The sequence below is a fragment of the Culex pipiens genome, chromosome 2 (genome assembly GCF_016801865.2).
Source record: "Culex pipiens pallens isolate TS chromosome 2, TS_CPP_V2, whole genome shotgun sequence".
Lineage (NCBI taxonomy): Eukaryota > Metazoa > Arthropoda > Insecta > Diptera > Culicidae > Culex > Culex pipiens.
This window is the reverse complement of record NC_068938.1, coordinates 129457151-129479688: the sequence shown is the minus strand read 5'-3', so window position 1 is coordinate 129479688 and position 22538 is coordinate 129457151.

Sequence of the window (22538 nt, the reverse complement as noted above, 5' to 3'; positions counted from 1 at the left end):
ATTGTTCCATTGCAGGTGACATACCTTGAACATTTTAGAGCAATTTTGCCAACGTGAAACTTTAAATAACAAAAGTTATACTTAAAAGTATTTAAATTTTGTAAAATCCATATATTTATCCCAAATAACTTTGTATTTTTGGTTAAATGAAGTTTAAACTCTATAAATATGGCAAAAATCACTTACAAATCATGTTTTTAAAGATTTCCATAGATTTAAAAAAAAATAATGAAGAAAAATCGAAGTGTCTCATTGTTACCCAGGGGCTGAAATGAGTGGGGAACAATGAGACAGCCGTGGATTCTGGGTATATTCTAAATTTTGGCCAAACCTAATTCAAAAACATTGTAGCCCAGCTTAATCCCTATAGAGCGTTGAAAGAAATTTGAAGAAATAAAAGTTTTGGTGTAAATGGCTGCCTACGAGAGAAAAAGTATTTTTTGTCCATAATTTACTTTTACACCCCAGAATCAAACATATATGAATAACTTGTCAAGGGCTCGTCCATAACCAAAGCCACTATTATGGTAGACGTGTATCCAGTAGACACAACTTTCACCCAAATATGAGCCTGATTAGTTGAAACTACGACTTGTGAGAGCCATTTTATCATTGTTCACCGTGTCTCATTAATGACTACTCTACCCTACATACAGTTGATGACATCTTCATCGTGAAAGTTATTAAAAGCTCTCCCACAAAGTGCACATCTCAAACTACAGCAGAAAAAAATCTATCTTAGACACACACCCTAGTTTGAAACTGATCTAAAGCAACAAATCTCAGTCGAGTCACGCACCACTCTAGGCGAGCGAGGTGGAGAAGGGGTAGGATTTTAAGTGTGAAAATATTTGGTGTTATTTGCAAGGGTGGAGAATTTGGTGTAAAGTGTGCAATAAAAGTCAGTACTGTTATAAACCGTTTGGTGAGTGTTCCTTCTGAATAGCTTTTTCTTTTGCATACTTGGCAGGGTTAACATTTACAAACTTGAAAGCTTTCAACTGGCAAAGATACAAACCAATAGTTATACTTTTTTTAAATTTTTTGATTTTTCTATGCATTTTCAATCAAACAACAATTTTCCTATCAAGTAAAGTTAGGTAAGTTCTATTCTATAACCACTAACTATTTTTGATAAATGACCTTCAACTGGGATGAATGAAGACTGTATTTATGTGTTCAGGACTGTGGAGTCAGGTTATATTTGCGAACCCGGAGTCGGAGTCTCCAAATCTCCAGACGCAGGAATCTAATTCGCTACCAGACTCCGCAGCCTTGATTTTTTTGTTCGTATCTTTGAGGTTAGCCGTGGCTTTCGATCTTCTTGGGGTTCACAAAACAAATATTCTTTTGAACTGTTCTCTATAACGTATGCTACATGGTACGTATTGAGATATTGGGATACCAAATCAATCGGATTCGTCTTGACATGTTATGATATGAGCAATCCGATGATTTCTAGAAAGCATAGCGGGGATACTCTCAAACAACGAGTAAGATCATTAGATTGAATCGTCACTAAAGCGTCCGGCGCAATATCTGTCGTTGAGCCGGATTACTGAAAAAACGTTGCCGTATTTCCATCGTTAGTATATCCAGTACTTGATATCGTTAGGTGATGCCTTAGAATTAGAATCTTAAAACACCATCAATGGCAACACTTTTGATTCGATCGCATGTTTTGATATGATCGCTATACGTAATGTTGTTGAAAACTTCCCATTTATCATGCTTAGTATCCCTTGATGTTTTGATTTTTGTGGAATTTACGTAATTTGAAGTATGAATAACTGATTTCATTGTACATTGACAGAATTATTGTCCGTGGTCTTAAAAGGTGCTAGTAGCCGTTCTAACTGCCTTCTTCAAACGCTACATCTTCGAAGTGTACGGATCGAGCGCTTTCCAAGGAACTTATATTGGACGTTAATTCCGAGGATATGTCGGTTCGATCTGTCTTCCTTACAAATAACTAACTTGATCCGGTTCGCGGCAGTGTGCAGATGTCTCTTTATGATGTCCCGGTTGACTGTGGTCCGCAGGGCCTCTGAAATTGGAACGCATGTGTCCTTTTGGCCTTTTCCACTGGAAAGCGGAGAGTGATGAGCAGGATACTCCTTTTCCCTGGTGTTTAAAATAATTCCAGATTTCAAACCCGCGACATTCTAGCTTAAGGGTCCATTTAAGAACCTGTTTTCTGGTTGTAACGGTTAAGTCGCACAACTCATCTGTTAAATTTAAAATTTCGAATACTAAAAAGACTGCCCCTTCTTCATTTCCAAAAAAAAAGTGTTCACTAAGGTGGTCCAAATCTGGGCTTACTCAGGGCTACCCCCTGAAATCAAAGATTGGCCCACCACTAGGCTGAATTCCAAATTTGAGCTCATTCTGACCAGGGGGAACCCCTCCCTCTAATCGCTTGTAGGACCATCCATAAACCAAGTGGACACTTTGGAGGGGGGAGGGGGGTATGGCGATTGTCCACGATCCATACAAAAAAGTTTTTTTTGTATGGACAATTGTCCACGAGGGGGGGGGGGGTAATAGATTCCCAAAAAAGTGTCCACGTGGTTTATGGATGGTCCCTGTATGGATGAATGTATTGAGAAATCCAACTGTTTCAGTTTTTTACCTGTGGAAGCCACAATAGCTATCAAATTCTTACCAATTCTCAGAACTAAAATCTTCATTTAATTTGGAAAAACTTCCCCGAAGACATTTTCACGATATTTCCCATACAAACTTCAAGCGATTAGAGGGAGGGGTTCCCCCTGGTCAGAATGAGCTCAAATTTGGAATTTAGCCAAGTGATGGGGCAGTCTTTGATTTCAGCGGGTAGCCCCGAGGAAGCCCGGATTTAGACCACCCTAGTGTTCACGATGTTCATCTGGCCCGATTAGATTAGTTGGGACACTAACCCATGTCTTTACTCGTCTAGGTTGATGAGTGCCTTTGCTGTAGCCAAGATACTACAATTTTATAATATTAGTGCAAATTGTAAAAGGTTGATACCTTCAATAATTCGAACTTTTATTTGTTGTTGTAGTTGTTGGCATCCAAGTTAAAAGAAGTCTCGTCTATTTACAGCTCGAAAGCACTCCCCGCGCACTGATGAATGACATTAAATGCTTTGGGTAAAAAGCTTTTGCAAGCTTTGTGCTTTTCTGCAATCTCTCTCTCCAGCTGACACAAAAGCTCGTCCGGGATTAATCATGAGGAGACGGACAAATGAAAGAGTGGTTAATTACAGTTTTCTTCCCTTTTTTGTGTGTTGAGGAGCAGGGAGAGGAGAATGTTGCTTATCTTTTCGAGTGGAAAAAAGAAGGTTGCATAGCCAAAGGGGAAAAGCTCTTCAGCAGAGTAGGATGAGTGGATTCAGGCGTTTCTCGTCCATTCAAGTGCGGTCGTGCTACAATGTATGGTCGCCCATTGATCACCGGGGTGAGTGTTTGTGGACGGTTATTCATGGAGTTTGAATCAGCAAAAAAGAACGAGAAGAAAATGATGAGAAAAAAAAGAAAGAAATGGTATGCTAGAAATTGAAGAGTTGTACTCCACACCGACGGAACAAAGTATTTGGCGCCATCATTCCGTTCAACCACGTGGCCGGAACCGTTCATACGTCACTGTCATCGTACACGCTGAATGGCACACGTTTTTCCATCTACATTTCCGGCTATTCATCTCGACATCCTAATCAAGCTTTCTCATCAAAACGCCTCCCTTCCGGCAATCGATCACTTTTTCCACTCCTCCTAAAAGGAGCACCAGATGATGCGAATCTGCATGGAAAGCAAAGAAAGGGTAACTCTTGGGGGCGAAAGCAAAAAAAAAAAGAGTTTTCTGCTCTTCCCAATTTCAGAGCCGGTTTCTTCCACTTCTGGCCATGTGGCATGCATTGATGGCATCTCATCACGCTGATCACAGCCGGTTCTGGCATGCGGAATCGTTTCAAGTGATAATCTCATGCTCGGTGATGTCATGCGGAAAATCGAAAAGATAATTTCAACATTTAGATTAAGTGAACGTGGCGGATTGTATCAATAATTTTCAAAAGTGACTATGAATTAGAACTTTATTTCACGAAAATCTTATAAGGTTTCGGATAAGCTATTTATCAAAGACACCAACCATAAGGTTTCTTTAACATTGCAGAGATTCAAACCAGATACATTCGACATTCACGAGTGCGGCCTAGAATGCTATTCTTTCTGCAGTAGTTTGAGGAATGCAGTTAGAGTGATCCCTCAAATAATATTCCCGTATTCCCGTTGTTTTGTGATATTTTTGGAACTAGAAATTATACACATACGGTTTTTGCAAATTTTCAAAGACATGTAATAATCACCATCTCATGGAATATTATGATAAATTCACTTGAGGCAGTATTTGTAAATATTGCTCGGTTTGTTCTAGAGGTCGTATCGAGGTGCTCCGATTTGGATGAAATTTTCAGCGTTTGTTTGTCTATACATGAGATGAACTCATCCCAATATGGGCCCTCTACGACAAAGGGAAGTGGGGTTAAACGGGCATTGAAATTTGAGGTCCAAAAAACATAAAAAATCTTAAAATTGCTCGCATTTCAGTAAAACCTTATTCATTTGCAACTCTCTTAGATGCATTCGATAGGTCTTTTGAAGCACTTCAAAATGAGCCATAGACATCCAGGATTGGTTTAACTTTTTCTCATAGCTTTTGCAAATTACTGTTAAAAATTGATTTTTTTAAAATCTTGATATCTTTTTGCAACAACCTCCAACAATTTTTCGATTTTTCTACAACAAACATTTTACAACGTTAGTTGTAATAGCGGCCATAGCGGCACTTTTTGGTCTCAATTTTGTCATATTCGGAATCCTCGGAAAATTTCACGTAATTTAAAGTATTGGAGTTGTAAATTTGATTGAAAAAAATGCCATTTAAAATAAATTAAAATAAATATTGTTTAACAATTTGTTGGATTGGGGGTAAAACAGGTTTTCGCCTACTTGATACAGCATTTGGCGTATTGATCACAGGGTAAATAAGATCTATTCCTTTTTTCAAAATTGTTTTATTTAATTATTTTTTAAATGAAATTTACAACTCCAATACTTCTTACTTACGTGAAATTTTCCAAGAATTCCGAATATGTCAAAATTGAGACCAATAAGTGCCGCTATGGAAGCCTACAGGGCAAAAACTAACGTTGTAAAATGTTTGTTATAGAAAACTCGGAAAACTATGAGAAAAACTGCGATTGGCCAAAAAGTGATTACCGTTGGCTCATAGACCCCCCCCCCCCCCCCCCCCCCCCCCCCCCCACCCCACCCCCCCTGACCCCGCTCGCGCTCATCTCACTTGCACAGCCTCTCTAGGCTCACACTCTCTCCTCCCACATTCATCGCGTGCACCTCCACCGCCCGCACGCTACAACGACACGCACCGAGAATGGCCCCGCTCATCTTGTATAAGAGCTACTTCTGCTCACCTACCTCTCCCCCCTCTCACCCACGCCGCGCCACAGTGCAACCTGCCCACCCGCGATTCCCTTCTCGCGCACTCACGGTCTCACTCTCGGGGAGGTTAAATGCTCTCCTTCTCTTCCGCCTGCGTACCTTTTTGGATCTCGCTTTGGGTGCGTTTCTTGGTTCCAAACTGTCTTCTGAAGTTACAAACAAAACATTGTAATTCACTATACTACTCACATCGTTGTCTGTCTAAAACAAGATGATTGTAGTATGTGTATTTGATAGGTGCTGCACTTGTGTGTCTCACTAATAAGCATACCTATCTCCTCCACCATCCCCAGTCATGTGACAGCCATGCCAGATCATCTATGTTTATATCTCGTATAGCTTGTGTCTGCCGATGCCCCAGCTCTCTCAGTGGGCACAGAGCTTGAACCGCCAACACGGTGTACCCCCCCATCCTATATTCTTCCTCAAAAATTTCCACCAAACCACTGATTGTCACATGGTTTCTTTTACCATTTCTTCACCTCTGGTGCCAATTTTCCAATATTTTCCTTCATCCCACAAACTCAACTTACCTTAAACTAACATTATATAATACCCATAATTTTAACACTCCATTAAATAATCCTATATATGTCACACAACACTCTCCCTCAATCTGTACTTCTCAGAAAATGAGACCAATCTATGTCATACTAAAAAACAGCCTCCAGTCCTAAATCCCATCATGTATCTTTTAAACATATCTTCTTATATCCCATCATCCTAAACCCCCTAGACTCACACGTTATGACTCACCTCCTACAGTACACTCCATAACAAAATATTCCAACAGTCATCACTCATGTCACTCTCACCACTCTGTAACTCACTCCCTACTTGAACCTCAACACAGACTACTCAAAATACGTACTCTTTCGTCTCGACAAACCCTACCAACAAACCCAAAAACCAACCCACAGAGTGAGAGACCCCCTATATAAACTAATTATTGTCTACAATATAAATCTTATCTGCTGCTGTAGCCACGACTCTGACAGTTGAATCCTCACTCCCTATACTCTCAACCACCTTACTCCCACCACCGCATCCCTGTCGACTCCTAATACTCCCCAATCATTAGTCCACTCTCCATCCGTCCTCACCCGACATATCTCATAAGACTACCCCTCAGTGTGTGTCATCTCACACTAACACTCATAGCCTGTGTCCATATATCATTCCTCGTACAGTCCTCTCCCATATAGTTAAAACTCCTACCCACCTCATACCCCCCTCACACACCCACCACTCATACCAAATATCTATACCTCGTGTACTCTGTCAACATCATCAATATAGTATATAAACTTAACCTAGATACCCCTTCCCCACACACCCAATGTGAATCATAAAACCCCTCTCCTTTACAGATATATGAATTACACATGCAATTGCTCACCATTTGTGTCCTCTGTGTCACACCTGTGTATACCCTCCTCTAACCATATCTCTCACCCCCCCCACATCTTGATGTCCTCCTCGCTGCCCTCCCACGCACCACTCCAATATTAAATTTGCCTCCCTAAGTGTGTCCTAGAATGTCTTGGTACAGTCACGTATTCTCACCCACATATGACACTCCACTCACTGATGTCCTCATATCAGAGATTTTGTGAAATTTCTGTTTATCATTAATACATCTGCCTTATATACCCTACCCTGCTCCAACTCTCCTCTCACGTACCCCCACTCCATGATAACTACAATTACGCTCACACTCTACTATCTTATCCCTATCACGCTTATATACACGTTGTGTCGTCTCTTCACTGCTTTATATTCGGAAACTGTCTCCATCATAAGCCTATCTCTCACTCTCTAACTAAATGTATGTTCACATCTGTGTCTGTGTAATCTCTGCCTACACAGACGATCACGTACTCAGCTCCACAGTATATGAGACACACTCGATATAGTATGCACATATACTTCCTTGCAATAAAATGCTTACACAATGTCACTATCCCTACTATAACTCTGTGGTATAGTTGTTCATGTGAGTTTGTATTCTATATATCGCTGTAATAGATGCTTCGCAGCCTCAGCTCCTCGCCATTGCATACACACAATGTCATCATCTCAATATACTCCTTTGTGTCTATGCTTGCCTAACACTGTGCACATAATAGTCACACACCTCTCTTCCCTATCAGTTGTTGATGACTGCATAGAAGACACTCAGATTATATGTATTATATACAATAAAACACTTTTATTTGCATCACTACTCTGTGAATTTGATACGCAGCTGCCGCCAAGATATAATCCATCCCACACTGTAATTCTACCAATGTTATCTAGATATAAAGCACAGCCTGTCCGCACATATGTGTGTCGCAAGTGATATATATATCGAATGATGTTGTTGAATATCGCGCCTCTAATTATGTCACTAGTGAATGACTCTATGTATACCATGTCATTTAGTACCAATACTGTAGACGACGGTTGAAGTTTGTCGTGTATTATGATGTCTTGCCCATCGTCTATTGTATATCCGCATTCTTGATCTAGTGCAAGTGGTATCTCCCATCCTCAAAAATTGGTTAATGTCTATCGCGCTTATGGAATCTAATTCTTGCGTCAATAATATAGTTGTGTGTAGAGTAATCGTCAGCTGACATATACCACATCATGTTCTGCACACAGTACGTCAATCCACATCTTCCACTAGTCAGTGAATTGGATCTGCCTGATTGTCTGTAGATTATAGTCCCCTAGGATGTAAGATCTCATTCCACATAGCAACAGAATTACTCGTTGTCGATATATCTAGAGTATGCGCAACGTTCTCGTACACAACACCTCTGAGCTCACATATATCCGATCCTTACCATATAATACATTATGAGTGTGATGGTCACATATGCTCCGTATAGTACCAAAAACACCTCTGCACTTGTCCAATTATGCTATACCCTATACTTATCCACCGGACGTTGTGAAATCTACATCTGATACATCTCCTTGCGAACTTCTTGTGTCACTCTCGCAAGTGAACTCGAATATTACTTTCTATACCATAGAGATCTCGTTCATGTATCCAACTCGCATATGCACTAATCTCAACTCTTGTCTCTCAATTTCCATCTATCTCACACACGTATACACAGACACACTCTCCTCAAAGTTCATTTTTAGATACTATCACTCGTTAAGTGTACACTCTTGATACTATATATACTCATGCGTGTCGCATATACCTCACCACTATTTATCATACGTACATCTGTCACACTTGACACACTCAATATGCTCTAGTCTATATGCCATCAATTATCAATTACAGCTCTCTTCATGTGTCTACACTAGAGATCTCTAATCACGTTCGCCTATATCTCACCATTACATCTGTAGAAAGTGTGTGTTTCTGCCCGCTTGACCTCCACGTGAGAGCAATGTGATCAACTCTCCAGTTGCCACTCAGTAGATCTGTGTCGCATCATACATGTTCCACTACAGTAGTCACAGATTATCTCACACCATACGCACAATCTGGAGTCAGATCGGGTGGAGCGTGTCCTATGTTCGTTGTAGCTTTCAATGCCTTATTCTCTGCGTGTGAAATCGTGCGTGCGTCACTTCGTCATCTATATTGACTACAAGTTGGCTATCACAGCTGACGATAAATAGGTAGAATGTCTCTCGGCGCTAAAACAGGCCTCATCTATCTTGATAAATCTGAAGATATAGAATAGACGTTGGTGTACGGAAAGAATGATACTCATCCTGATAACGCACACGCTTGTGTTGTGTTGTAGCGTGAGCGAATACATTGTTGCTGTCATAGACATGACCACCTACACTGTGCTGTCGATAGTATATCGTGAGCTGTAGAATATATATAGATACTCAAATATCGCGTCAGACTCATCGAGCCCGCCATCTATTGAACTCTCTCCCCCCAGCCATTGCTTCAATCATCCTCCCTCACCCCAATAACAGTAACCATACCCATACCGCCCCAACCTCGCCCTAGTCCCCCCCCCTGCGCGTCGTGGCGCCGCGCAAGCTCGCATCACTGATGTAGAAAGTGATCGACTTGCTATGTGATATGTTCTTGACATCGATTGTACGCGCTAACGTAGCGAGAGAGACATCTCAATTGTAGTTCATGTGATTGGATGAGTCTACCTTGAGTCCACTGTCTCGATCACCCATGCTGGCCCATGTGCTTCGGTGCGATTTGCAAGATCCGCAGTGAGTGATAATACGTAACTCGGAATCCTTTACCGCCGCGCTGTTTTATCGCACTCTCAGTGAGAGTGTCATTTGTCTTATGCCCCTCTCAACTTTATTACGTCGACGTCTTGAGTCGAGATCTTTTTAAGTCTAAATTGTATCCAATAATCAGTGCTCTCTCATGTTATGCCACAAATATCAGTGCGATATCAACATCCTCTTATAGACTACTCACTGATCGAGACTTTTATGTGTGCGCTAATATATAATATATGTTCTATGTCTTGTGTTATATTTTGTTCTGAGTTTGTGTTGCCAAATGTCTGTTGTGGATGCTAGTAACTCTCGAGTCAATGTTATCTGGCTTTGTGTCTCATATCCGATCATCGTAACACTACGTAATGGCATATACTGAACTGTCTGTAATCACGAGTTCCGCGAGTAAGCGTATCACTTTTCTCTAATAGATTATGTGATTGTGTTTGTAAAATTAACCCTACAAAATTCCTTCACAAACCCACTATCCCCACATTTAACCCCCACTTCCTAAACACACCTTCTCCCTACCTCCCCAACCCCCCATAACCTCAACCTCCCCCATAACTCTTTACCTTCCCATATTTTACTCTTCCAACACTTATCACACCCCCTTACCCCTACACCTCCCTCCTAATGCTTATCACCCCTTATCCACCCCCCTACCTTCTCCCCTTCACATCTCTAAAATTCATCTTACCCCCTCCATATCCCCCTTTCCCAAACTCTTACCATCCCTCCCCCTTCAACTACCATCCACTTCTGTATATATCCACTCACTCTTGATCTCATCAGTATTGTCCACCTCCTGTTACCTGTGTATTGAAGTCTTCTGTTGACTAGCCGCCCTATCTCAATAAGTGACTCACTGTAACTATTGTGTGTCCTAGTGAGTACGCGCCTCAGCTCCCTCATCTGATAGAGAATCTTCTCCATCAGTGTCCACAGAAATATATCACACATATACTCACACACGTATATAGAGTCCTGTGAGTCGCTTATGTACTCCTTCAATCTCTGCTCCTCCTCCCTGTTATGTTAATCTCTACTCTCCCATAGTGTCTAGCCTAAACGCGAGTGTCGCTATCTCTAGGTTCGGTGCTGTTTGTTTTTACCGTCATGTGTGATAATGTATCTGCCTCAGAGGAGAACCATCTGTGTTCTCAAACTATTAATGTTCTCTGAGATCCCCCCTCTCCGAATCTACTGAACCATATTTATTGTATGCTCCAGCTAACATCATGGTGAGAGTCCCTGTGTTGCTCTTCATTGTATACTCCAATACTGAATTAATCTTGGTAGTGATAAGAATAAAATACTAGCACCTGATATGTTGTAGACTACCTCGCCATAGTGACTCCCCGTGACTAGATTCAGAAGTCAGTACCAGTGTCACGTGAAAATATTAGATCCCACTGTCCAATGTGTTTTCTAACCCCCCCCCCCCTTTCTCTTCACTAATGACGTCTTTGTAGTCATGTCGTATTTTAATTCCTTACTCTACACTCTGACATTACTTCCCCATCCGTGTTGATCACGTCACCCATAATGATTACCGTGCTAGGTTGTGGATACTCTGACAAACCAGGTAGACCTTACATGAAATAATCCCACACTATGTCTTAGACATACAACTGATATACTACTACCTCAGTCTCTCCCACCTCGCCATTAGATCGTCTCTTTACTGTATCTCCATCTCTGTCTCGTTTACAGATGTGCATTGTCTGTAATTACTGTAAAACATCTGTTTCATTGTTGTGTGTAGATCACTTTGTTGACTGTTGAGATTCTGACTAACTAAACAAGACATGATGTGGTTCTCTTATACCTGTTGTGTGTTGAGAGAAGCTTCTGCCATCTCTATCATCTGTCTTCTCTATGATATACTCACTTGACTATCACACTCTTGACAGTAACTCTGTACTTATAGTGCACATGAGTGTTGACATGATCAATATCTAGATGCGTCTGTTCTGTCTCTCTGTCTCATTTTCTGTTCCTTTAATGTATAATCGCTGATCCTGTGTGAATCTTGTTGTATCGTTCGCACTTTCGAGCTTCCATGCTTAATATTGCGATAAGATGCTTCATCCTTCTTGCACACACCTCTGACATTAGCTTCGCCTCCTGTTCTAATGACCTCACTAAATATAGATCTCTCCTCAAGTGATGTAAGTTGCTCTGTGCTGTCACTCATCCATCAACATCTAATTTATCTTTGTACTAGACAATCCAATATTACCTCTATGAGATACCTACATGTGTACTGTGTGAAATGCTTTGAGATGCACTCTCTCTCTCGCCATCCTCTATGTGTACTCTGAATCTGTGACATCACGTCAGCTGTAGTGTACATCGCGCCCCTAATCCTGTGTCACTTCCCCTTTCAACCACTCGCATCCTGATACAAGGTAAATAAACGCTATATTATAGATGATTCTTCAGTGCACTATCTAATCGGCAAATCTACAATCTAATATGATCATATGAATGCATATATGACCTCTAACCACCCTCGATCTTCACAGATCAACTATATAACTCTGTATTTGTGTCTCTAGTGTACTCATATGAAGTATTATAGATGTATCAATGTGTGATTAAGTAGCTGCCATCACAGTTACCACACTGTATACCATCACAGTGTCATCTGTAAAAAGTTGATTCCCATATCAATGTGATCTCTCTCTCCTATAATTATCGCATCTGTCCTTGCAGCATGCCAGTATCTCACTCGCATCATTGTGTGATCTTCATATATCTGAACTCCATCAGAAAAATCATGATATATATCAAATCTAATCTAACTGCCCGTACAATAGTGTATGATCACCGTATAAACTATCCTCGTCTCTACTATCTCATATATGCTTACTCTATGTAGTCTAGATTGTCATATAGATCGTGTGACACTCTTGTGAATCTTATAATCACATCACAATCACCCAAGCCAACAAGAATTGTGTTACCGTCATGCACTTTGATATCACATCATCTTACGTGCGGTTATCTCTGATATTAACATCGACTCACTATATTTCCTGACTTGATCACAAGATCTACTATGTGTAATCATCTCACAGTAATATCTGATCTCGTCCTCACTATCTTATCTCTCACATACTTGTTCAGTTGATCATCTGACACATATAATCACCTCACTATCCATGAACCTACACATATATGATTATACACCCCTCAAAATACAAATCATCTAACAACTCACACAAAGCAACAATCCCAATAATAACCTACCCACTAATCATATAACAAAATCCATCCCCTTACCACACCCTTCCCAATCATAAAAAAACCATAACCCAACCCACCCCCCAAAACAAAATACTCCACACACTACTCGAGCTCACTCACTCGCGCTACACGCTATCACACCCATATGACAGTCTCACCATCTAATCCAACTCATATGCACCCAACTATCACATACTCTCTCTTCTTTTCTCCACCACCCCACACACCTACCTTCCTCCTACCCTGCACTCTCACCCGACATATGACTTAACTTACAACCCTCTTTATCACATCAGATGTTTCCACAAGCACACTCTCATACTCGTCCTACTCCTCTGTGCTATTAGTCGTCATACTTGTCCTTGTGTATGTAGTATACCTAACCATGACATTGTACCTGACATAGTTCACTTATCTCGTGTGTGTCCGCTCTCGCGCCATCTGCACTATAGTGATGCTGCACTCACTCATACAAGATGATAAAGTCCTACCCCTAATCCACTGAATCTATCCATCTATTGACTAAGTGACTCCTTCCATAATACTATTCTCAAATAAATCATTTAAACTACACACCATATTTAATTAAAGTGTGTTGGTCAGTCCACACTATATATATCCACCCTCCCAGAATAATAATACATCAAAAAACACCCTATCAACTGAATAATTAGTCTCACCTATACTCACATTTAACTCAACTAACTTGATGTATGTGAGATATCTCTCTTCCTCCAACACACCCCGAACTTCGTTATATATCCATATCATTCTCATACCACCTCAAGTCCCTTCTATTACCTATCTCATAATAACTCCTACAACAAATATCATCTTACTACTAACTGTCTGCCTGCACTCTACCACACAGTCTAACCAATCTACTTCCATAACCATCTCCTCACACACCCCTCTACTACCATCTATCAACTACCAATACTCCATAAACAAATAACATCATATACATCTACTACAATAACTATGTGTGCACTCACAACTAGTACTATCACACCTAACACACACCTACACCTATCTCAACTCCTCTCACTCACCCTCCCAATCAACCACCCAAACCACCCCCCTTAATAAATCCATAATCACTCACCCCACACCCCAGACTCATCCCTATATAGTATCTCATACACTTCTAACTCTGTGACCCCCCCAAATTAACATCCCCTATATAATCCATACCTACAAATCCACTCACCCAATCACTATACCACACCCCCTCCAACACCCATTACCACTCTCCAAACTCTAAACTTCCACAACCCCAACATCTCCTCACACATCACCAACCTCTACTCACATAACACTACCCATAACCACCACCCCCACAACCACCCCCCCCCCACACCTCACACACACCACCCCCCCATCACAATACCCCACACTCTCAACACCTACTATCACAACCACACCATACACACACCCCCCACAACACCTACAAACAAACATCTCTCCCCTACCCACACAACACTCCAAACTCCTCTACTACCCACAACCCACACCCCCACCAACCTCACTCCTCACCCACATACACTCTCACACACCTCACCCCCAACCTCACCACTCTCCTCTCACTAAACACCACACACCCCACCATACATAACTCTTTAACCCCCTAATCCAACTCACTCACTCACACTCCCTACTACATCACACCACCACCCCATCACCTCCCCACACTATCCATCTCAACACTATATGACCAACCACCAATCCTCTATCCACCCCTCACTCTCACATCCACCAATGCACTAACCCCAATCTACACACAACACTCCTATCACACACTCTCTCACCACCACTATCACTACATCACCCTCACCATCATCCCTACCAATCCCGCTACTCATCCCACAGAAATAACACATCTAGCTCACTCACATAACATCACAACATCAAACCCCCCCACTCATGGCCTTACCCACCCCCCACCCCTGTGATTCTCGCACCTCAACCTTATATGACATTAGACACCTCTCCACCCCATAATTATACAAACACCTCTATATACTATCGCTCCAATAATCCACCCAACAATGTGACTACATTACTCATACCACCACAACCCCTATCTATCTTGTCGACACACAATTCAATGCACGTAGTGTGATACCCACCACATTATATACTCCCACAATTTATCTTAAGTGCAATCAACCACAAAGTTGACAACCCCCCCACCTCATCCTCCTCTCCTATGTTAACAAACTCATAACCGCATCTATCGACTTCCACTCAAATGTATACGAACTGCGCCACAACATATATGTCTATCACACTATAATCCTCACCACATCATACCACAATCTTCTGAACACTCTTCTGACATCCGTAGATGTGCCCTATAGTTATACATTACTCTACTCGCTTAATATCATCGCAATTTGTCCCCCCCAATATCTTTCTCCCACACATATCTAACTTCACTCCCTGCCTCGTGATACTCACCACACCTATTCTCTCAGTCTGTCGCCCTGATTATCATCCTCTCCTACCCCAAGAACTGCCTCTCACCCCCCCCCCCCTCACAATATCTATCTCCCCTCATAACTATATATACAACTCTACCCACCATGATATGACTCCTCACACATATTACTCGCATCACCCCCCTCACTACATATATACCCACGTACCAACAATATCTCTCTTGCAACAATCTACCAATCATGAAGACATATGTCTCCGTGTGTGTGAGAGATCTACTCTCCATTGTCAACACGAACATAGTGATCAATATACCACACACACACACAAATTATACTGCTCTCTCTCCACCTGAAGACATGCACCCACCATATCCTATAGATACCTCACAACACACACCTCAATCCTCTCACGACTAAGATTGATATCTCACTGCAACACAAATAATCTCTATCTCACCCTTGCTCATTCCCTCACTATTCTCATTGTAGATAACCCCACCAGTCATCTTGTCAACAACACTCAAGGAAGTATCAACCACATTAACGCACTCGCATGTGTCCTTATAATCAATATTAAACATATACTATATCAATCAATATTATATGTGTCACACACGCTGTATCCCTAGGTCGCCACCCTATCTCACCTCTCTTTTGCTCTTGTGACCATCCATTATAATATATCAACACATATACTTAATACTCCTTGCCCCAATTCTACATATACAACCCCCCAAATTATCAACATCGCAACATGCATATCTCGTGACGCTCCTCTCCCCCCACCAATAAGTGCTATCCCACATATACTACACCAACACGACATCTCCGGACCCAATGAATATCTGTACACACACCATATACATCTCTACGCCCACAACCATGCTGTCCTAATATATCATTGACATACATAACAGTAATTGACTACCACATCACAACTCACTTAAGTCTGTGAGTATTCTGCATCACCAGTGGCCATATGTCTCACTGTGTTTCGATTGTGTGCACATGTGTTGTGACTTCATTCTGTAATCGCTGTCAGATATCGTTCCTCGCTTCTTCAAGACAAGCAGTGTGTGATCGCTACGTAATTACGTTTCAAGCTCCTCCTCACGCATCTGCTGCTCGTCTGTCCTGTTAGTATAACAGCGTCACTCATAAGGTCCATAACATTATATTGAATAGTTGTTTACTGAGAGATGTACATGTGAAATATACTATAGTCTGCCTGTGTGCTCACTAATCCATATAGATGTTGTGATCATAGTGTAATAAATATCAGTGAAAAACAATCATCGCACACAGTGTACAGATCTAGTCCTCTCTATATATCTCTCCAAGACTCTATAATTCCTCTTCCAGTTCTGATATGTGTTCTCTCCATGTGCTATATACATACCTTGTATATATATGTGTTCTCCATGATGCAAGATCATCCCTCATAATATCACTTGTACCCCATGTGTGTTCATAACTCACCCGATCCTGTACCGTGTCCAAATCCCTCCGACGTGATATCCGCTGTACCTGTGTCAATAAATGTGTATCTCGCATGGTTGACACTCTGCTGTGATATTGTCAATTGACGATCTCCTGTGCATCTGTGTATTGCACCTCTCCAAATGCACTGTGTCACATCTGACAGTGTGTCAATAGCTGAGTGCTGTCCTCTATGTGTTTCGTGTACGTCTTTCTCATTGATACTCACACAGTGTCCAGAGATGCACAGCCGTTCGCGCTGTGTAGACTATGCTCGTTGTGTCGCATGGTCACCCAGAAAATATGTCGCACCGTATTACAATGTCACGCACTGTGTGTCCGATGACATATGCTGATTGTCAAATCGCTCTGTGTCCACGCAGAGTGTCCTGTAGTGAGTGATCACACCTGCATATCGCGCCCTGTCTCATATATAATAGAGTCCCGTGTGCAAAAGTGTCACACGACACTCAATGTGGTGTCTCGCTTATCTGCATTGTACTACAACACCAGCGTTCACATTCTAGTTCCTAATAGGGATCAAGTTCAAAGATGAATAGATATATCTCACATCATCGTCCGATCTATCTCATCGCACTCTGAGTGGCGAATAATAGTGTGTCTCGCTCACTATATCGTCTACGCTCTAAAGTGTGTGTTGCGCGCAAATCACTCGACGAAGTATAATATGTGCTCCAGAGCCGTAGGATTGTAGTGCTCTGTCAATTATAGTATCATCCATGTGATCATCAGAATATTTAGCATTGTTATCCAATCCTCTCATAATAGCCACACGCGCCCCAAGTGTATAACTGCTACCTCATCGTATTGATACACCTTCGCGCCTCCACATAGATGTGCCGTGTGTGGCAGCGTAGCCGCGATAAATGTATCAGACTAATATGTATCCCTTCTCATATCTGTGCTAACGTAGTTGCCAGTATTGTGTGTACTCTTACTGTGACTAGATTGAAGTCGTCACTTAGAATATAAGTGTCACTACAGTTAGTTACATGTCCACACATGCTGTCTTAAATCGCTCTATCCAGTCACATGTGTCGCTCGATCGACACGACACATATCTATGTGTAGCCACTGTCATAATAATCCGCAGTCCGCAAGTGTCAAGAAGATTTGATCAATGTGCCTCCTCTCATGTCACTGCATATCTCGCTGGACCTGTGTTCTCTCCTTAGAAATCACACACCCTATCCTATAGTAACACTGTGTCTCTCTTATACTGATACGTATCTATGCACGAAGAATGTATGTGCACAATGATGTCTCGTGTGTACATATCTGATGTCCGCCTTCTATGAGAGATGCCTGCCTTTAGAAACATCTCTTAATATTACCCATATGTCGCACACCAAAACCCCTGCCTTAACCCACCAACCTCCCCATATCACGCGCGCGCTACCAAAATCGCGCCTCTCCTAGCGCTACACACCTCTACATCCTTATGATGCAAATATAGATGCGACACATGATCACAGCTTTCTGTGAGTCAATATTTCTATCTGCTGCGAAAGTCGATTTCCTCTATTATTCACGATGCATCTTCCATGACACGTGTGTAGTGTGAATATATCATTGGGATTACATAACTTGTTGTCATCTGGATATCTCTGTGCACGAACGTAATCTCGCTATATAAGAATGTCGATCTAAGGTGTGAATTGCCCCCCTCCGCGCTCTCAGACCACTGGAACTGATCCGAATCTGCGTCTGCCGCTCTCCAAGACTCTCAGGATAGTTAGTGTTCAGATTCCGTACTTCTACTCTCGCATTCATTTCTCCGCAATATTGACTGTCGTACTCGATATTCACTGTGTTCTTGCGATTTGTTAGAGCCATCTTGTCGGATGCATCTTATAACTTTGACGCTATGTGTTTGCCTCCGCCATACTGTCACACGCTCTTCTCCCGTCCAGCCCACATCATTATTTTCTCCATACAAACTCGTGCGCGTGACTGTACAAAAATGATGTATGCAAATTCAAACCAATATGTATTTTTTTGAATGGCATTATTTCGCTATTCTTCGGCATCAAGTTGTAGGTATGCGAAATGGGAGACTACAGACTCTGAAAAAATGATACACTCGGCTCAAACATCTAAAATTTGTTATTTTTCTCATTTATACTATTACGCTCACTACACTTGATTATCCAAAACCCAACTACACCAACTGTTGTTTTTAACCTAATCATTTCCCTGTGTGGATTCAATCTCTTCTATAGCCGTATATGTGTCTGCAGCTAGACTGTCTGTTGTACAGCATAACTTATCCCTAGCTTTGATGTCAACATATCTAAAACTCCTCTGTTGATAATGATCGATGACACTGTATCGATATTGTTCTTCTAAAAGATCTGTTCTGATGTGCTGACTTTGTTTGAATACTCAATTCGAACATGTGATCACTCGCGTCACTAGTCATCAACTACTCCACTGTTTTTGATCCATAAGATTAAATTCATGATCAACTCACTGTATCTCAAGATACGTTGCAATACTTGTCGATAATCAGAGTAGAAGAGTGTACATTCGCACTGTCGCCTCTCTCCATCTCTAAGATCTCAGTGCATTCTCGTTTATCAAGAATCCTCTGCTGTGCTACTAGTGATCTGATCTCATCTCTTGTGCTCCACTCTATTATTATAGTCGCTATCCTATAGATCCGCCTACCACATGTTATTGTGTGCTATTCTGTATGTGTGTCCTCTATGCACCAAGTGTGTACGTCCCATCTTTGTGTACGATATCTCACCAACACTATATCTGTCGTGGTATAGAGCACACTTCATTAAAATCACATCTAGTCTCTCTCATAGTATCCAACACCGATACTTTAGCCTCTGTGCTGCACGTATTATTCTGTGTCATTGAACTATCTCCTTATCCTTCAAATCATAATAAAGTGTGAATACTTGTTATTCAACACCACGCGTCCCCTCTACGTGACAGCTCTAGTGCACCCGTATAATAGATCACTTGCCTGACTCGCATATCCTCTCTCGACAGTGTCTTCTCTTTAGTACTTCTCTCCCCAATGATCTCTTGGTCCTCTGCTGTTCTCTAAATAAAATTTTAATATTCTCCTCTCGAGCGTTCTCTTTGTGTGTCATAATCAATCTCAACAGTCAAACTATATATGTGTCGAGATAGAGTATAGTCCTCTTTCATGATACATGATTTATGTAATTTTTGTTTGTTGCCATATATTGAGCTAATGTGTGCTCCCAGTGTTTTGATGTTCTGTCACACCAAGATATCAGTGAAATTAGACATATCTATATCTGATTCAGTTCTCCTCTTCAGACAACGTGTAGCCCTGAGTCTCTGATGCATCCTAGATTGATCTCACACTCATCACTGCCACTCTCATCGTTATGTTGACACTCCCATTCCCATTTTCTGCTCGTTATCTACTGTGTTGTGGCCAATCAGATATATTAATAATATAGTGCCACGAAACTTGTGTGACTCTCTCTCCTGTACCATAACCCCCCCGTGTCATGTCTCTTCTCTCTATATAGATCTGTCCACAAATATCGTCCTGCCAGCCTCTGTTTAGTTTCGATCAGTGTGTGTTTGTTTCCCTTTTATAATCAATAACACAAGCTCCACTCTACGCTCATTATACATCAAATAATCTTCTACTTGATTCTCCTCCCTGTGCCCATATCTATCGTACTGTTTTTGTGTTCTCTCGCACTACGTCACACACCATTGTGCATAAGCGTGTCACCATGCTGAGTCTATACATGCTATACCTTATCAACTCTCGACAATATGCATACCTCCCATCACAGATATATCTCTCGTCCTCTCCTGACTATCCCAGTGAGACTACTATATCTCACGAGACACTCTTGTGCTCAATGTAGACATCTCTCATACTTTTGTATAGACACCTAGTGTAGTCATCAATCATGAGTGTGACATAGACATCTCAAACCACTGTGTTACTGAATCAATTGATCCGTGCTTATACTCACACTTGTCGTGTGTCAACCCCTCAATGTCTCCATGATATATAAGACTACGTAAAGTACTATGTATGTACCGCTTATCTCATCCATCATCTGTACTATGTGCACATCTACTATCATCCTCTTTCCCTGAGCTAATTGTACTGTCTGTTTTATATAGATTTCTATTTTGCATCAGATAAAGACTACTCTTGTGGTACTACAGAGTGTTCTTATTAAGAGTATATATATTGTGTGTGTTCCTGCTTAGATGTCAGAATATACTTGTGTGTGTGCTATATATGGTTATACGCTCCCCTAAACTATCACTCCCTTGATACTCTATACATCAATCTCTAGGTGTGTGTCTATGATGTTATGTCATTTGTGTCACCCATTGATATCAGCACACACTATAATAATACTGTCCATACTCTCACACACTCTATGCTCACTCTCATCTATACTCACAAGTGTTTGTGTGCGGTTCTCCGCTATCTCTCACAGTTATGATCCATGATAGTGCGTCAATGTGACTGCACTCTCGTACCCAAATGTCTACCTAGTTTTATGTTAACTGTTGTCTTGACACGATATGTATGCAATATATCTTCCTTTCTGATAGATACCTATCTGTATCCACGTCACTTCAACATCTGTACTGTCGCATTTTCATAGATATACTAAATTTCGAATATCCACTTTGTTATAGATTCTCTGACCCTCCTCTTGAACTTGTATTATCACTCATACACTACGCATGATGTCCCTATGAACATTTACATAAGATGCTCTCAATCTCTGCGTAATGTGAGTTTGCGCGAGTATGATAAATATTATGGTGTGTAAGATATCCGCCATGTGATATCATACATGCGATACACGAAACTAGTAGTGTATGTGTCTATCCTCTCACATCTAAAAGTGTAAACATCATCAATCGCCAACTTATATCAACTTCCCTTACGCTCACACCAGCAGTTGATCTCATTCAAGTGATTGTAGATAAGATTGTTCTACCTCACTACTACATTAATGTGGAACACTATGTGACCCTCTCACTCTAGTGTGTGTTTATGTCTGCTACTCCTGTTGAGCTACTCACACTGTGTTACCACCCTATTGTAGAGATCTTTGATCCATCTCTACCAGTCTCGTAGTTCAATTCCTGGGCATGTGTATCTTAGTCACTGTCTATTTGAGTGATCTACACTTCTAGTGTCATTTATTGACTCTAGTACTGAACGATATCGTATAACTTCAGATCTTCATAATATACTCTTCTCATTCAAGTGTCAAAGTAATCTAGATCCTATGAATAGTCTCTAATAAACACACATTCAATATCTCTGAATGTGAGATATATATCTAGATGCATCCACATTCTTCTCTTATCTATCCCTAAATTGCTGATTTATCCCCTATGTCTCACCCACCTCCACCACACGGCTGCACTAGTTCTCTGTCCACGCGCACCTAAGTAATACATCCTGCTTGTCATCTAATATACCTACACTCTTCTGGGCCTCTCCTATATAATTATAAGCCCCCTCCCAGCACGTCTCATTGATTACTAATACTGTAACTGTCCCCCCTGCTCGAAGTGGTTACTCCCCCACGCCGCCCATAGATATCTCTTGTGTGTCTGATTGTTGGTATATTCTGTC